General features: G+C 45.8%; 1 long non-coding RNA gene across 3 annotated transcripts in view; it reads left to right on the forward strand.

The window, feature by feature from the left end:
* The window catches only part of LOC128853866 (uncharacterized), a 135,303-nt gene extending 124,564 nt beyond the window's left edge, over positions 1–10,739 (forward strand). The window contains exons 5-6 of one of the 3 annotated variants that reach the window (XR_008452677.1): positions 9,163–10,428; positions 10,532–10,739. This is a non-coding gene — a long non-coding RNA (uncharacterized LOC128853866). Of the gene's footprint in view, positions 1–9,162 lie in introns of all 3 variants that reach the window. The other 2 variants (XR_008452678.1, XR_008452676.1) reach the window with 2 other exon arrangements.
* Positions 10,740–14,661: the final 3,922 nt, after the last annotated feature.

The raw sequence follows: 14,661 nt of genomic DNA on the forward strand, positions 1-14,661 counted from the left end.
ACATCCGAAAGACACCGGTCCAATATGATCAATTTTCGGTGTTCAAACTGCATTTTCCTTTTAGGTAAGAAGGGAACTTTAAGTCCTCTTAAATAATTGAAGATACTACTGATACAATCAAAAGTCAAGCTCCCCAAGATGAAAATGTCTAGATGATGAATAAGTTAATGGAACTAAAATCCCAGTCGTAGCTGATTAGGGGACCAGGAGAGTTTATCAGAGATGGGAATGTACAAGCCCAGTCACAGCCTGACCTTGTAACGAATGAGAGCTGAAAAGCAATTAATTGAGAAATTATCAGGGAAAAGCGAAGTTGTATGGTTGGTTAGGTAAAGCAATATGTCAATGGGCCAGGGATTGATTTGGCTGGAATACCTCAAGGTCTCTGTTCTGATGATTCAGGACTTGAAGGAATTGGCCCAAGCCAAGCAATAAAAATAAACCAGGGTCAGCAGAGGGAGTCATCAGTCAGCACAGATCAGTGTTCATGTATTATTTAGCTGATAGTTAAGGGAAGTTATCAAACAAGAGCAGTCTTTAACCCAACTTTTTTCCCCCCAAAGGAGGGGAAACGAAGGGGGAGAAAAGAAAATCCTTCACTGTGCAAACATTCACTGTTCTCAGCTAAAACACTGAGCCAGGAGATGGGTTCTGAGAACAAGAGTTGCCGTGAATGCATGTTTGCAGTGAGGGATGGTCAGTCTTACTCAGGGCCACAGTAAGGCAGTGACAAAGACCCCCACAGACTCTCAGTCTAACCCCATGTGCAGCCATGGAATCCCAGAAGTAAGCACTGTACCATCATCTTCCCTTGGCTTTTGCTTCCTCCCTTTGCTCCCCAGCTGCCTTTCCAATCCACATTAGGGTGCAGGCAAACCTAGATGCAGTTATTCTCTTTCTATACTCCCCTCTGCTGTGGTTTGACAGTGAGCATCATTCACTGCTGTGATATTTTCTTCCTTCCTGTTGCCAACAAGCTGTACAAGACTTCTGCACCCATCTCCAGAAGATGCCAGTACCTCTCCCATGCCACCAAACTAACAGTGACCTCCTGCCCCCTTGTATAATACCTTGATTGTGTCAACTCATCCACACATCAGCCTCCCATGTCCTACACATTTGAGAAGCTATTACTGAGAACAAGACTTTAACATGTTGATCTGAATTGCAAAAGATGGCTGGAAACACAGTTCCTCTCCTACACGAGCTGTGTTAGGATCTGAATATGAAACAACCTGAATGAGAACACAGTACCCTGGTAGCTCAGAAGAAGAGCAAGGAACAAGTGATATATAAAGTGTTCTAGAAGGATCAGTAGGTTGGGTGAGAAGAGCTGTCTCTTTGCTTGTCTTGTGACAATCCACTCAATAACGCTAAACTATGTTTCTCTCTCGCTGAAGACAGGAGAAAACCCCCGCAGAACTAGCCAGCACATGTTTTGTAGCAAGACCAGGACCTCAGACATCACAAAATGTTCCTTTTTGGGATCAAGATCCCAAGATGGTACAGAAAATTTGGGCTGGAGTTTTGTTGGAAAACTACAGCTAGCTTTCCCACCAGCACCATATTTTATGTTCTGATATTTTTGGAGAAAGGCTTTCTAAATATCTAGGATTTGATAGTGGATCTTTTTTGTCATTTCCTTGACAAAATCTAAATGACAGCCTCCTCTGCAACTAAAAACAGGAACGTCATTAACATCACAGCTACAGTGGGGCAAGAGACAAAGGTCTGGCTGATAAATATAAAGTGTCCAGTGATGCAGAGGTAGGTCGGATGCTTTAATGTCAAGGCTAAGAGTGTTGCTTGGAGATAACACAATAAAAAAAGATGGTAGCGTGAGGAGAAACTTGCATATCCACAGCAGAGATGAGCTGCACTGGGCTCTGCTCTTCGCACTGTGAAGATGCAGGTGGCCGAGATGCGTGTGGGTGTCTTGAGAAGTGAGGCCCCAAGTGTGGAGTTGAAGGAATGGAAGAAAACTAAACTGTTCCCCATGGGAAAAAAATTCCCTTGCTGAGACTGGGTTCTGACTGCAGGGAACAATCAGAATCCAAGAACAGCAGAGGCAGGGAGCAAACAACCCCACTAACCAAAATCAGAACAAAGCTGTGATTTTAGCTTGCTGTGTGTCTCAATATGTAATAAATACAGGAAATGCCAATATTTCACCGCAAATAGCCATTGCCATTGCAAACAGGGGTTTTTAGAAGGAAATTCCAGCAGCAACTTGGAGATAAAGGAGCAACTTTATCCTACTGCCTATGGACATACCTCAACTTGCACTCATTTCTGGGACTCACAGTATGTCACGCTCCATGTAATGCATTTTCCATTTGTCCTGACCCCAGAGCTTTGCATTCAAGGAGCAGATCCCCTAGGTGAATTCATCAGGAGGAATAATAACCAATGCACAAGCCTGGAGTTGCTGGGCCAGCAGATCCATCCTGCAGTTGTCAATGTACTGAATTTCAGGATAGAATAAATGCAGTCTCCCTTCCTTAAGGACCAGAAGGACACAGCAATGTTTTTCCAGCCTATTTTATAGAAACGAGAGGGAAGAAATAAACATGAGATCTAAGCAGATGTAAACAAGTCTGACTAGCAGTGCCCAGCAAGGGGGTCATTAAGCAGAATATCTTTTGTAAATACAGGAAAAATGGTGCATTTGTTTAAACGGCTTTTCTGATTCCACCAAATCCTCTTGGTGCTGCACAGGACACAATCTGCTCAGGGGATATGGAGACACCTGCCATGGGATCTGCAGTTCAGTCGGATGGAATGGGATATGTGACCATATTTTTTCAGTTTTTCCTGACTTTAGGAGCAATGTGCTGATTTTTGGCGGTGAGATTCAGAAAAATTTCCTTAGATTTGTATCATTTTATGCCAGGATAGCATTCAATCTGATGATCAGCCTGGGAGAAATGTATGCCCTTTCTAGAGTGATTTACTACCTTACTTCTCTGAGCGGTTCCACACAGATGAATAAGACAGGCTCAGAGCCACTACTTACTATTAACAGTGGATCACTCTGAGAAGGAAAAATGGGATTCGCCCTACCATAAGCAACATTGCTTTTCCTCCTTTGTTTCCTTTTGAGGATTTCATTCCTCCTCTCCTCTGAAGCTGAGCTTTTGCTCAGCCTCCGTACAGCGTCTGAGAGTTCATGAGGTGGTAGTGGAAGTGCTGGTGTGTCCTGGCACTAATCACCTATTATCACCTTATGGTGATTATCAAAGCTGATTCCAAATGAATCCTCTTTGGAGAAGGCACTTGCCCTGCCCTCTGCCCTGCAAAATGCATGAGGTCCTGCTTGTGCAAACACGACAATCACCAGCAGTAAAATCAGAGAAATCCAAAAGGTGACCTTACCTTGCATGAAGCAACTAGGTCGGTATTAGCACTGAGACATAATAAATTCATGTTGTGATGGTAGGAATACAGAAACATTTGTAGATACATCTAAAAATTCTGTCTGAAAGGGTTCTGTGATCCTCTGACATTTTGCCTGTATATTTTATAGTTGGTGGCATGATCTTGCTTAATGTGAGTTTGTGCATTTACAAGCTGTGGAGCTGCAAGAAGCCAGAGACCAATTCCTTGCATGAATTTTTTTAGCTTAAATGTACCAATACCTGAAATTCTTCTGTACTCCAAATACCACTAGAAATAAGACAGCAAAAGCAAAGCAGAGTACGAACAGAAGATTCATGGCTTTTGAAGCATCCTGCTCTGCAGATGGGATGCTGGACTGCACTCTGATCTCACATAGCTGGGATGGAATTCAGAGATTTAACCTCTTTATTTTCTTTATTGTTTTCACTGACAGTCAAAGACTTTTAGTACAAAGGCTGCAATGCGCTAAGATTGTCACAACATGGAAGGGCAGGAAAGTGCCCAGCCTGAAGCTTGATGTAGTTCCCATTATAAACTAAGTGAAGAAAGCCCATCAAACGCACAGGACATTTCACACCGCTGGTAGATTGGTGTGTACCGTGCATGCATGAGACCACCAAGGGAAGGAAGATACTGCTGACCCATATCGAGGACTCAAATGGAGTGTGATGTGTTCCTAACTCTCCCATAGATTTCCTGTACAGGTTCAGACAAGCCATTCAGATCCTCTTTTTCCTTCAAGTCATGTAAAATGTGCAATCGTGTTTTTATTCCCAGCATCTGCTGAAGCCCTGCTGGAGGCTGGAACAACAATCCTAGGCACCACTGGAGTGGGGATCTCTGGAACCATTGGTGTATTCGCCCTCTCTCTTCGTCATGGCAAATCAATGGATATTTGTGATTCTCTGAGGAATCATAGAATGTCATGAGTAGGAAGGGACCCGCAAATATCAAGTCTGACTCCTGTCCCTGCACAGTACAGCCCCAACATTCACACTGTGTCTGAGGGCATTGGCCAAATGCTTCTTCAGTATTTTTAGGCTTGGCACCATGACTGCTTCCCTGGGGAGCTGTTCCAGGGCTCCACCACCCTCTGGGTGAAGAGACTTTTCCTAATATCCAACCTAACCCTCCCCTAGCACATCTTCCTGCCATTCCCTCGGGTCCTAAAGGGAGGAGAAGGAAATCACTCACGCAGACAGGCTCTAGCTGTCAAAGGGGACCCTCATTTCAAAATGCTGTGTGCTAGACTCAAACAGAGCTTGGTATGAGAGATAAGCTTAGTTAAATCTGTAAATCTCCCATTTGGGCTTGTTGTTGTTGCTAGAAAGGGTTAACAGACACTGCAAAACATTTCTAGGATGAAGTGCTAAGATTTAGTGCACTGAATTAATTCTTGAATTAGAACAGGGGATTTGCACATGATTTCTAAGGGAAATTATCTTCTGGGTAAAATTAATACAGGAGATGTTTCAACATCTGGGATGGCATTATTATGAGCAATGATTACCCAGACATTGCCAAAAGAAAGAGATCACAGTAGACTCTTTCTTTTCCTAACCAAAATAAGCTGCTCACCCTGAAGGAAGAAGACTATTTCCAAAAGCACTGGCTTATTTGGAAATGTGCAAAAGTAAATTTGAGATGAAAAAAAAACAGCATGCTTTGCTAATGGACAGTAGGGTAACAGAAGAGCAGACAGTGAAGGGACCCTTTCACGCGTGGGCTCCGGGCGTCAGCCTGCATCGCCTTTGAGCTCGTCATCAAAAAAAAGGTGCTTAATGCAGTGCTACAGCTGCCCAGGTGTTTAATGTTCGGAGGTTGAAGAGGAAGCACATTAACAGATGTGACCTGGAAAACCTCAAAAAAGGCTTCGTTAGTCCATCCACTCCCCACCTAGAGAGCACGAAATTCATCCAAAAGCTCCATCTTCTTCCAGCCTTTAGACAGCTGGGTTTTCCCTGCCTAAAATTTAAACAGGGCAGAGAGTAAAACCAACACCAGACCTGCTCAAGTTGTTTTGTCAAAACAATCACACACCAGGAGGAGCTTATAAATATTTATTTTGCTTCAGAGTATTTCATTTTGTCAAGAAAAGAGGAGGGCGGTTGAGTGGGGAAAAGAAGACGGGTGGCAAGCTGGCCCCTGCGCCTTTCATAGGGAAAACCACCCATGTTTAATTTAAAAGGGCATAAATATAAGAGAAATGCCTCTTTACTTTCATGTTAGTAGCTGGCTATTAAATTACATCACGAGTACTACGTGTGGGACCAGGCGAGTGCATGGTTATTTCTGTCTTCTAAACCAGAGTGCAAGTCTCAAGGTAATTACTTTGGATCCAAGTGTAATTACCAGCTGATCTGCAGGAACATAGAGAGTAGTGACATCCATTCAAGGCAGCATTAGAGCCCGATGGTAACACAGCATCATTAACCCGGCTTAGCACTCCCATATGTGGCTACAGGCCATGGTTTGCTTCAGAAAGGACTTGCGCTTTGGTGACCGAGCCTGGAGATCTGTCAGAAGTCACCTGAGATCCTGCCCTCGGGCGCTGCGGCTGCACGTGCAGGTACGTGTGAACAGCTCAGTGCAGCAAAGCAAACATGATATCCTAATCACGGGAAATTAAGCAGAACAGACTTTATTCCAAGACATATCTCCTTGCTTTGGTATTCCCGCAACCCCCCTTATTTCTTTTCCCAAAGCACTGAATCCCTGAGAAGCAGGAGGGATGCTGAGTCCTCCTGCCACCCCTGGAGTCATTACCTCTTTTTTTAGCTTTTCACTGTTTTACTCTGCTTTACTGCAACACTATGTTGCTCAGATTTTGGAATATTTCCTCTCAAGCTCACACCTCATCTGTCTCCTTTTGGAAGACAGTGGGGATAGGGATTTTCTTTTCTTTATTCTTTTATCTTTTTCTTTTTTTCCGAGGCTGCAAGCATCACAGTAAACAACCCATTTATTCTGATGGTCTTGAAAGCTTTCTCTACACCTCCAAGAAGGTCAGGAAAAAAAAGGCTTCAGAAAGAGTAAAGGAGAAAAAAAATCCGTCTTTCTTTAGAAAATTGGCTGGTTTGCTACATCTTCCTAGTGATACAGTGCTCCATAGACAATGCAGTAGACCAACATTAAAAATTAAGACGCATTGTAGAAAAGCAAAATACGTTTTATATTTAAATGTAGTGTTTTCAAGTACCTTTAGCTGAGTCTGTTCTAGATCATAAATGCAAACAACTGAAAAGATAAAAACACAGCTTGACTTAATTTCCCGTAAGAAGTATGGGATGTAAGATTATACAAATAAGCAAGAAAATCTCTCCCCGCTCCTGTGGGTACCGATACATTCACACACAGCTCAGGTTCAGTGATGTTAAAGTGAGATTGACAGGGTAAGTAACCCCTGAAGGAGGTTTTCCATTTTGGGCAGCCCTGCTAAACCATGCTTGATGCTTTGAAGGAGCTCAGTTTCGCAGAGATCTCTTTTTCCCTGGTTTTGCTTATATGCTGGTTTTATCAGAGCAGCTCCGCAGATGTCAGCAAGACACATTTTGTTTTCAGTTACATCAGTGTAAATCACAACTGATCTAGTGAACTCGGAGATACCCACTTTACAGTGATATCTGTGACATTAAGAGTTTGGTGCCATGGTATTATGACAGCTTAAAGCACCTCCATGAAGAAACAAAGTCAGGCTCAGCACTGTCCTGGAACGCATTACAAAGCATGTTTGTTATTGCAAAGAAGACAGCATTTGCCTTGGCTGTGAAAAAGAAAACCAGATCTATAACAGCTAAGATTTCATCTCTACCATTTATCCAATGAGATTCCCAATCCTCTTGCACAGATACCCTGCTGCTAACATAGGAGTCAAGATCAGAGCACTTAATCAATCATTCACTGAGGACAAATATGCGTAATCTAAATTAGAACAAACGGAGGCATATTTTATATGACAGCTGTACAGATTTTTTAAGAAAAAGCATTGGCAAGAAAATTGCATGAAAACAAATTTGTCCTGTGTTTATGCTTAAAGTGGTAGATTTCCTAAAAGCTTCTGTGGAACGAGATAGCCTTGAATATACAGGGGCAAATTCTGCTCCCACATTTTCATTGACAAACCAGAGTGGAATTTGGCCGCTCTGCTCTGAAGCAAAAAGCCTGCTGCAGACCTCAATATGATATAGAGTCGTTCTTAAAAACCTTTCATATTTGATGATCGGTGTCGATTCTGTTATGATCAGTGTTGTCTCTCATGAATCAAAAATCAGCTCATGGCATGCATCTTAGAGCAACCTATTTGTCTGCAGGTAGCAAAGGGAAGTGGCACTTTGAAGAATAAAACCCCTTTGCCTTCAGAAGGCAGCACAGACGGCATGGGAGGCTGGAGCACAAGCTGGCAACTTAGACCTCCTATCCAAGCTCAGCTCTGGGCATGCTGGGTGACCTTGTGTTCTCCCGTTTTGTTCTGGATGAGATATTATTTATCCATGATAATAAAATACAGGATTCTTCAACTCCAACTCGTGGTTTAATCTATTGTGTTAACTTGCACAAACTCCCTTGGAAAAAAACTATAAAACTAGAGGCATTAAAAGGAGCAAAAGCCTAAGAGTCTTTAACTGAAGCCACACAACTTTCATCACAGGTCAGACCCTTTTTGGTCTGACTCTGCAGGGTGAGATCTCCATAGAGGAGCATCCTGGAGCTGCCCTTTGAGAGTAGATGATAGCTCCTGCACAGCCCGCGCTGCCCATTGGGCTTGGATACCCATCAACGTCGAGTATAACCCAACAAGCAGCAGGAGGGCTTGAGCCCAGCCAAGCCACTGACAGAGCAGCCAGTGCTGCCTCCTGAAAGGACGAATCCTTCAACAATGCTGAAAATATCTGTGTAAACATCCCTTTCCCACATCCATCTGCAGATCTTAGTTTTGCCTTTGCTTCTCCAGAAGGAGCAAACTTGTTCAGGCTGAAGTTCACACATCATCAAAACCTCCCAGGGGGAGTCGATTGCAGTTTATTGCCACGTTTTAGGTCTTTAAGTAAGCATTTCAGTCCCTGCATGAAAGCAGGTGTGATCTGCAGAGCAGCAAAGTTGATTTTCTCTCCTTTTGACTTCAGGTTTTAGAGGGACTTGTGAGGTTTTTCAGGGACAACTGTCAAGATGTCAAGTTCTTCTACCAACCAGCTTGCTGAGGCAAGACATTGCCATCAGTGCTGCTGACATCATCAAGTTTGATCAAAATGGTTAGGGAGATGTTGGTAGAATCAATGACCCAACATGGCTTGTTTTAAAAGCAATGGTGAACATCCCAGAAATGCCTGGAAAAACAAATTCAGGGCAATACTGAGGAATTTGGAAAACTCTTGGGTGTCTAATTATGGGTTCATATGCCTGCTCGCTTATTTTTGCATCCAAAGGTCAGATATGGATTTTACTAAGATCTCTAAGCAGGAGAATCAAGTCTCAGCTTAAATGATCAATGCCGAATGTGAATTTTTTTCTGTTTAAGGACAAGACTGAGCCTTCATTTTGGTCTAAGTTCATCTCACTGTTGAGATAAATCCTTGCTTCTCCGAAGCCTCCTGGACTTTAACCCAAAAGTGCAGACACTTTGCTGTTAGCATAGACATGCTCTGTAAAATGCAAAGATCCTGCCACCCTTTTGTCTCCAGTAAATAAAGGAACCTCTGCCCTTTCACATCCAAAACTGATACATTTTTAAAGTGCTGACTTCTTCCTTATTTGCATCGGTTTCAGCCCGCCGGCTCTTGACAGCTCCAATCAAACGTCTGCCCAAACCTGCATGGCCCAAGCAACTGGCATGGTTGAGGCACGGTTAAGAGCGCTTGGAGCGATACGGTTAGCATCACATCTTGGATTCACCAGCCCGATTTATTAGGTACCACTGACAGCCCGGGGGACTGGGGGATGCACAAGTCCAAACTGACATCATCTCCCCAGGCAAAAAAAAAAATCACCATGTCCTTGTCAGCATTGGGCCTTCACCTTATTGTCCTCCCTCCATTTCATGGAGGATTTATGCAGGCTGGAGCCAAGTATGCAAAGCAGAGAGGAAACTCTGCAGGTACCGGCGCCCTGGGAGCGGTGCTCCCGGTTTGTAGCATCCATATGATTTCCAGAAATCACTCTGAATTGTATTTTAAACTTAGATGCTCAGTTAGTTCCCTCGCAAATCCCTGCTAAAGCACCTCTATGCATGGCCTGGCTTTTCTTTTTTTAAGGTAGCTTTATTTATTTGAACTTCTCAAGTTTTGATTCAGTCACTTGAATGGGAGGTTACTGCGTGAAGGTGCACGAGGATGGACTGGAGCATCTAAATGGAGGCCCCCAAACGTGAACGTTTTTCCCTTAACCTTCCTGCACCATTGGGAATAATAATTCCTAGCAGGGCTGTTGCACAGCTTGATTCATTAAGGGTTATGAAGTGCTTTTAGCTCCGGCACTGGAAGGCTCTGCACGAGTTATTTTGGACTGCTCAGGTGTTAGGAGGAGAGGCACTGCAGAAGGAATACAAATAAATCAGGAAGAGAAACTGCCCCTTTCCTCCATCCAGCCCCTGCCCCCCCACTGTTCTCCATCACTGTTGGTGTCAAATAGTTAATTTACAATCCCAGCACTTTACAAAGCCCCTGGAGCACCAATTGTCCCTTTCTCATGCAACATCAGCTCCTCAAAAAAAGCCAGCTGAGTGTCGGGGTCACCGCTCCTGCCCTTCCCAAGGCAACTTTAGCCCCTATCCAAAACCACATGGATATTTATTTCTGGACGAGTCAGATCCAGCATCACTCCCTTGCAGCATGATGCTGAAAGCACTCATATAACCCTGGGATGCAGAGTGGCTGCTGTCTGGGCTCTGAAATGTGCCATGTGCCTGGCCAGACAGGCAATAATCAATTGGTGAAGGTGACCCAGATATCCTACCCAACCCACCATGAGGGCAGCATCGTCACGCACTGCGCCAGGGACTGCCCGGCCTGGCAGGACCAACCGGGAGAGCGATAGGTAAAGAAACAAGCTTGTGGTTTGGGAAGGTAAAAGCGATGGATGTCTCATATGGCTTTTTTTTTTTCCACATCCCTCTCTCCGTCTCCCTCCCCTCCTCCAGTCTGTTGCACAGGAACTGTCGGCCATGCTGTTCCAGTTCAGGGGCTCCTGCAACAGAAAAGATCAGCTGTTGGAGAACCCATGGAAAGCCCTGGGGGAGAGCCATGGCCGCAAGGTAATCAGCAGGCAAAGTTATTACCATTATGCTGCTAATTAATTCCCAGCTCATTACGTTTCCTGTGGCTAATTTGTACTCGCCGCTGATTTGATTAAACTCATCTCTATGCTAATAAATGTGTTTTCCATTTGTTTTAGCGACTGTAGGAAGAGAGCCCGGTATTTACATATTTTGACGTTTATCAAATAAAACGCGGCGCCTGAATTAATTCTGCTCTGATTTATAAGGGAAGGGGGGAAGGGGAAGAAGGGGATGCTGAGGGTCAGGCGTACATCGTGTGTGCGGTAGGGAGGGGGGTGCGTGGATGGGCCACGCTCTTGGGCTTTTAATCCCCACTGGCCTCATCCTGCTCAGCAACGGCTCCTGCAAGGTGTGTGCTGCCTCATCGGCTGCTCTTTTGCCTTTTATTTCCCCTTCCTAGCTAAGTTTTGAGACCTGGAGCTTTGATTGTTTAGGTACATAGTATGGTTCACCAACACCTCGTCAGGTGGATTTTTCTTTGTCTTTCAGAGATTGCTCTAAAGATTAGATTTTACATTGCAGCGCCTAATTATAAGCAATGACTTCGTTTCCCAGTTCCCTTTGGCAGGACTCGCTACAGTAACATTGGACAACTTGGACTTCTAATCAGATAGGGAGGCGCAGACACCTTGCAATGCATACATAAATATGTATATATATATATTTTAGGCACATGGTTTACTTTCTCGGTCCCTGGTAAAGCTCTGCCCGGCCCTCAAGCAGCTGCCTTTTAAACCCAAGATTAAATCTTTGGGGCAGATCTTCAACAGGAGAAATGTCTATTTCCTGTGAGTAACTGGTGCAGTATCAGTCTCCTCATTTGGAGCAAATTCTAGCAGAAAGATACTCTGAGAGTGTCAGTCAGTGGGATTTGTGATTTTACATCGCTTAAGGGTTTGTGAAATCCAGCCTTTCCTTTTCCTAGGAAAGTTGGCAGCTGTCACCAAGCCCATCCCCTCTCTCTAAGAGTGTAGGGTCATATTTATCAGACAATATTGGTGCACGTACACATCTATCGCATAGGATGGAGGTCAGACCCTCTGTATACAGCACAGCTCAGGGAGGGCTGGGATGGTGGAAAGGCAGGGAAACGTCCCTCTTCTGGGTCTGGAAAAGGCCTGCCTGCTCGGCAGGGATGCCTGGGAACTCAGGGTAGCTCTGACCTGTCCAAATCCTCCTCTCTGGAAGTTTGGCTGGAGACAAGCAGGATATATTTCCCTCTGCATGCTCACTTTTGGCTGGTTTCTCTGGTTCCTCTTCCCAGGTGCTTCAGCTTTTCAGGTCAGGCAGCGTCCCTGGGGCAGCCCACAGCTTCCATTCACACTCCCAGCAAAAGTTTCCTGGCAAAGAGGGGACTCCACTATGCCATTTCTCACTCTGGCAGTAAGACACCTTCCACCGCTGCTGCTTCACCCCGGGCAATCTGGAAACAGCTTGATTGCTTAAGTAACAATTAACAGCCTTGTCTTTTGGGAGCACTTCTGGTGCGTCGTACGCATCCCCTGCTCCAGAGCCTGCGCTCTCCTGACGTATTACCCAAACTGTGGACATTCCCCAGCTCATTCCCACTCCTCATGCTTCCACGCGGAAGGGCAGTGGTGAACTGCACCTTGCTGCCAAGGTCACCTCAGGCTTGGCTGCAGCTGTGATGATGCTTTTGCCTCTCTGGCACTTGCCCCGAGGCTGCACAGACATACCTGTGCTGCTGCCCACGATGCGCAGGATGAGGGCATCCCACTGGCGGTGCAGACAGGTCCCTTGTAGGACCCCAGCTGTGCTGCCAGACTGCGGTAGCAGCTCCCTGGGTTATTTTGAAACCAGAAGAGCTAAAGGAGCTCTACCTAGGGTGGCGTTGTGCTCGGCTCCAGGTGTGCGCCTGGATGACGGGGCAATGCTTGATCCTCAGCATCACCTTGGCTGCACATCCAGCATCCCAGGCATTACCCAGTACTGTCTCAGTATCGCTAGAACAACCAGCTAAGCCATGTAGAGGTGCAATAGACTTTTCCTATAAAAGGTTTTAAGCCTTTGCAAAACTAGGAAGCATTACCAAGAAAAAAAACCCACCTAGTTTCACATTAACAGTCTTTGCGTTTCCTGGCGAAGGTGGGACAATAGCCACACGCTGCATGGTATCAGTGTCACAAAGAACGGACCCAAAAGCCTTCAGCTCAGGACAAATAAAAGTAACATTGATTCCTTTTTATTTTTCTTCTTTTTTTTTCCAGCTGGTATCAATACATTAAACAGCCACACTGGAAAAGTGAAATTGATTCAAGGCCTTCAGTGCTCCCTGCCAAAAAAGCCTCCTGCAAGGATCTATTCTGTATTGAATTACAGTCTGGAAAAGTTCAATAGGTTATTGTAAAAACAGAGAGCAAAAGCCCGTCAACAATGGAGCCAAAGTCATTGTGCAGCTCCTTTGTGTTTGCCAGCCCGTGCCCCTCGCAAGCTTAGATGTTAAACCAGTTTAATTAAAATGGTGGGCTTCAAATGCTCCACATTTTTTTAATGCACGTCCCCATGTAAAGACACATAGGCTGAACGGCTTAAAGCTGCTCGCCTGCACTGACAGCCCCGCAGTTCCTTTCTTGGTCCCTAAAATTTGGCAGATTTTTTACAGCTGCAGAACACTACGGGCAGGTGCCGGGTCTGAAAAGAACCCTTGGCCTCAGCCACATCCAGAACTGCTCCAGGCCCCCAGGAGAGGTGGCACTAGGGCTCATCACATCTCCCGTTAGTGGAAGGTGTTGGTGACACGTGGCACCTGGGAGCTGGGGACATGCACCGGGCAGCACAGATGCATGGGCAGCCCTGTCTCTGCAGGCTGGAGCTCTGCCGTGGGGCAAAATGTGTGCAGTGACGTGGCTGTGGGACCCTCCAGCACTGGTGTCCCCCCAGGAGGGACTGAGTGCTCCCCAGGGAGCAGGAGCAGGGTGAGGTCCCTGATGCAGGGAGATCCCACTGGAGAGTTTCCTCCTGCAAGCAGGAAGGAGACATTCATGACACTGTGCTACATCACAGTTTCTAAATCCCCCTTTCCATCTCTAATTAAGATTCAAATTGAGTATAGAAATCATGTGTAAGTAAGATGCTAATTATTAAAGTCATTGATCTCCCAGACAATAAAGCAGACTAGCGTCTCTGGCCTGCCCATGTTTTGAGGTAGCTCTGAGCCCCGCTGATCATAAACACCCGCTATATCTGGAAGCTGCATTTGAGAAGTGTGTAAATGATTGATTTTGTGGGGAGGTGAAATCCCCATCTTGCTTTGAACAAAACCTCTTTACAGCATCCCCCAGCCCCAGCCGACCCCAGCCACACACCTGGCTCTCTTGATAACCCAGCTCCCAGTAATGACATGCATTAAAATCCTTCTCCTGCCTCGCTGGACATCTGCCCGATGCCGTTGTCCACGCTGCACCATTGCATTTATTTTCTAATTGGAGTAAATTACATTTACTATTCTGTGTGCACTGTGTGGCTTCTCATGCTCCAGCATGGGGCCACCCAGGAGGATGGGGCCAGTGTTTCCAGGAGATGCGAGACATTTGGGATACAAGGTCCCCCGGAGCACCTGCAGACAATGCACGACGGTGTATGCACACACTGAGCGTAGCGCTTTCTGGAGACGCAGTGCTCACCATCCTTGCACGCGTGGAGCTTGCACCCGGAGCTGAGGGCATGGACCCTTCTGGCTGGGTGCAGCTGCACGGGCAGCGGGCACACTTCTCCTGGGCTGGCGGGCAGCTGGCAGCTGGCTCAGAGCTCCTGGTCCAACTGGACAGCCCATAGTCCTTCTCCTCCAGCCACAAAAACACCCCCAGGAACAGCGACTGTGGAGAGACCAGAGCTTGGCAGGCATCCTTGCAAGGATGCTGTCTGTCCATCCTCTCCATCCCAAAGCTGTCCCTGCTGTCACAGCGATGGGATGCAGCACAGTGTGGCCAGGCTGCAGGAGCAAGGCTGAACCCGCAGAGCAGGGTGGATCA

Source organism: Cuculus canorus, chromosome 16, assembly GCF_017976375.1.
Source record: "Cuculus canorus isolate bCucCan1 chromosome 16, bCucCan1.pri, whole genome shotgun sequence".
Taxonomy (NCBI): Eukaryota; Metazoa; Chordata; class Aves; order Cuculiformes; family Cuculidae; genus Cuculus; species Cuculus canorus.